Raw genomic sequence first — 4,247 nt, forward strand, 5'->3', positions numbered from 1 at the left:
ATGACTTCAGGGCTGATATCTGAAGTGCACTGTCGGGGAATGCAGCGGGTCTGCAAAATGCTTGACGATGCATGAGCAGCGTGACCTTGAGCAGCTTGTAGTGTATCCTTGAGAGTCTGGAAAGTCCCGAGAAGAGCTGTGCAAACAAGACAATGATAAGAGGAACCGTCCTGATGACTCACCAATCATGAACTGTTAGTTACTAACTAAACCAATCATATATGAACACATACTTTGAAGAAGGTAATAAAAAAGCTTGTTAGAACAATAAAGTAGCCATTTTGCATAATCTGATGTTTGTCGTGTCCATCTCTACTGCGACAAATGGTGACCCCCGACGCGTTCGGGCGAAGTGATCATTTAAAGGCGATAAATCTGGCACTAGGGAGAAGTATAGCGGCAGGAAGAGCTGCGGAGAAGTATAGTGGCAGCGGGAAGAGCTGCGGAGACGGAGCCCGGTGAAGCTGAGAGCAGAGGGAGTCTGCTTGGTCCGGACCTGAACTTCAACACCTAAAAAGGTGAGCCACTGGGGACAAAATTGTTAGAATGGGGCAACAATTAACAAAAGGAGACGATTTTGTCTACCTGGAAAGCCCTATTAAAAAGAAAAGGGGTTAAAACCACAGAACAAAGCCTGAAAAAGATTTTGATATGGAGTAAGATGCAAGGCTTTGAAGCCACAACAGTTACTGCATTCAGTATGAGCGCATGGCAAGCAGTAGGATGGAAAATATTGGATGAGGTCTCTAAAGGACAGAAAGAGGCATGTGACTTGGCGATCATATGGCGTCTATTAAGCGAGACCCTGAAGGAATGGAAAGCAGAATGTGAGGCGAATGATGAACAAAAGAAAGATGAGAAGCCAGAAAATGTTAGGAAGGGAAAAGATTGTGGCCAAGGAACAAATGAAGCCAATGCTGCAGCATCAGCAGTAGCAGGCAGGAAACCCCTCACGGGCAAAAGCAGATCACGCCCTCATCCACCTCCTCCTCCTCCACCATTAAATGTTTTACGGGGCGATGAGGGGCCCTCCCCACCTAGTGGTACAGCAGCGGAAGGAGTGCCTCCATCAGCCCCCCCCAGGAGGAAAATACGGCGCATCCGGCGAATAACACCGAGCCGGAAAGTGAGAGCGGAAATGAAAGTGAGGGAGAAGAAGCTCTAATTGCTGCTATGCGACCTCTGCATCTTGCAGATAAAACCATAATGGAAAAAGCCCAGACATGGACTCAAAACAATGTCGTTCCAAATTTCATGTTAATGGGCAGCCACTACAGGGAAATCACAAAAAGAGAGCGAGAGGGCGCGCGAGGACAACAAATCCCCTCCCGACAGCCGGCCAACTCCCCTCTGCGAACAATTATCGGCCGCAACAGCTGGCTCAGCAGGGTTGGATGTATCCACCGTCGACACAATAACTATAGTCACAAAAGACATCGTTAAGGTCCCTCTTGATGCAAGGGGTCCTATAGGACGAGGACTGAGTGCATTGCTACTGGGAAGATCAAGTAGCACGTTAAATGGACTAATTGTGCATGTAGGAGTTATTGATGCTGATTTTACAGATCAAATTTGCATGCTGGTTTCAACCCCCTACCCACCAGTAACAATCCCAAAAGGTACTTGCATTGCTCAACTTATTCTTTTTTCGAGTTCTATTTCAAAAGCAGAACAGCGACTGCGATGCGATGGAGGCTTCGGCTCTACGGGACCCCCTCAAGTCTGCTGGTCTCAGACTGTTTCATCATCCCGACCACATATGACGTGCACGCTGTCGAATCACGGAAGATCACCGACTACAGTAAGGCTTGCAGGGCTCCTGGACACCGGAGCCGATGTGACTATTATTGCCGATTATCTGTGGCCATCCACCTGGCCAACAGAGGACGCGGGTATGGGAGTAGTGGGGCTGGGAGGATCCGCGCGAGCAAGGACGGCAGCCACAGCAGTTCTGATTACCAATCCTGAGGGCCAACAAGCAGTCATTAAACCATATGTGACGGCAGCTCCCCTCAATTTATGGGGGAGGGATTGCTTGTCGCAGTGGGGGGTGAGAATTACCACGGATTTTTAACGGGGGCCACTGTGCTGCAGGGTGTTAGAGAACCCACACTTGTTTTAACTCGGTTAACAAATAACCCTGTGTGGGTGGATCAGTGGCCCCTACCAATTGAAAAATTAAAGGCCCTGCAAGAATTGGTGGCGGAACAACTAGCTGCCGGACACATTGAACCCTCTCAGAGCCCATGGAATACTCCAGTGTTTGTGATAGAAAAGAAATCAGGAAAATGGCGATTTTTGCATGACCTGCGACAAGTCAATGCTGTCATGGCCACGATGGGGGCTCTGCAACCAGGCATGCCTTCACCTGCCATGATCCCTCAAGATTGGGAAATCATTGTCATGGACCTTAAGGACTGTTTTTTTACGATACCATTAGCTTCCCAAGACAAAGAAAAATTTGTATTTTCTGTGCCTTCTATCAATCATGCAGAACCGGCAAAAAGATATCAATGGAGAGTTCTGCCACAGGGCATGAAAAATTCACCAACAATTTGTCAATGGTTTGTTGCACAAGCTCTGTCACCTGTAAGGGCAAAATTACCTACTAGTTATTGTTATCACTATATGGATGACATTCTGTTAGCATCAGACAACAAGGAGCAGTTGAATGACATGAACAATTTGGCCAGGAATTCGTTACAACAATATGGATTAGTTATTGCCCCTGAAAAGGTGCAAAAAATAGCACCCTGGAAATATTTGGGAATGACAATTACAAGCAAGCAGGTTGTGCACCAACCTGTGAAACTCAACCTTGCGGTTAAGACACTCAATGATGTACAGAAACTGATGGGATCCTTGAACTGGATCAGGCCCTATCTTGGACTGATCAATTCGCAGTTACAACCTTTATTGGACTTATTAAAACATTCCAATGATCCAACAGAACCCAGAATATTAAATAAGGAAGCGTTAAATGTAATTCACATGGTGGAACAATGTATATACAAGAAATTTGTTTCTCGAATTGATCTGTCTCAATTGGTACAGTTCTTTGTACTAATTGACAAAACTGTGCCATTTGGTGCTTTGGTGCAGTGGAATTCTGAGTGGGATGACCCATTACATATTTTAGAATGGATGTTTTTGTCATTCCGGCCACGAAAAACTGCTCCTGGATTGTTTGAACTTATTGCTGATGTAATCATAAAAGCCAGAAAACGATGTTTAGAACTAACAGGACGTGATCCAGCTACGATTGTTTTACCTGTTCAAAATTGGTATTTTGAATGGTGTCTGGCAAACAATTACGAGCTGCAAGCGGCTATGGTGGGTTTTCAAGGGCAGATCTCGTATCATCTACCATCACACCCGCTACTGAAATTTGCTCGAGAAATACCATTTGGTCAGAAAAATTTAAGCCAGCCAGAACCTGTGAAAGGCCCCACTGTCTTTACAGATGGTTCTGGAAAAACAGGTAAAGCAGCAGTAGTATGGTATGAAAACAACTGGAACAGCAAAGTAGTATATCAAAATGGTTCTCCACAAGTAGTAGAGCTGTGTGCAATGGCTGTTGGTTCTTCTATTTTTTCTACTCCTGTAAATATTGTAACTGACTCAGCGTATGTAGCTAATTTAGTTTCTCGACTAGACAAAGCGGCTTTGACCATGTCAGACAATCAATTATTATTTGATGTGCTTTTAGAACTCTGGAAAAGTATTCAACTACAAACAGAACCTTATTTTATCATGCACATCCAGAGTCATACCACTTTACCAGGATTTTATATGGAAGGTAATGCCAGAGCGGATGCTCTTGTTTCTGCTATGACTCTGAGTACTGTTCCTAACATGAAGCAACAAGCTGTATTATCACATCAATTTTTTCATCAAGGTTTTTGAGCTTTACGAAGGCAGTTTGGCTTGTCCCATACTGAAGCTCACTCTATTCTAGCTGCCTGCCCTGATTGCCAAGGAACTCACACTCCAGTGTATTTTGGTACTAATTCCAGAGGTATGCAGGCTTTACAGATTTGGCAATCCGATGTTACTCATATAAATGAATTTGGCTGACAGAAATATGTTCATGTTTCTATTGATACTTATTCTCCTGCTTTGGTAGCAACAGCACATAATGGAGAAACCGGAAAAGATGTGAGTCGACATTTGCAGAAAGCTTTCTCTATGCTTGGGGTGCCACGCCAAATTAAAACAGACAATGGCCCAGCATATGCTTCTCAGAA

The 4,247-nt window shown here is 44.7% G+C and overlaps 1 long non-coding RNA gene across 1 annotated transcript; it reads left to right on the forward strand.

Annotated features, from left to right (window-relative positions):
- The first annotated feature begins 402 nt into the window (after positions 1-402).
- LOC138683360 (uncharacterized) lies at positions 403-3,808 on the forward strand. The gene is made up of 3 exons (XR_011322931.1): positions 403-518; positions 1,668-1,801; positions 3,710-3,808. It is a non-coding gene; the product is annotated as an uncharacterized lncRNA (long non-coding RNA).
- The last annotated feature ends 439 nt before the right edge of the window (positions 3,809-4,247 follow it).

Source organism: Haliaeetus albicilla, chromosome W (assembly GCF_947461875.1).
Source record: "Haliaeetus albicilla chromosome W, bHalAlb1.1, whole genome shotgun sequence".
Taxonomy (NCBI): domain Eukaryota; kingdom Metazoa; phylum Chordata; class Aves; order Accipitriformes; family Accipitridae; genus Haliaeetus; species Haliaeetus albicilla.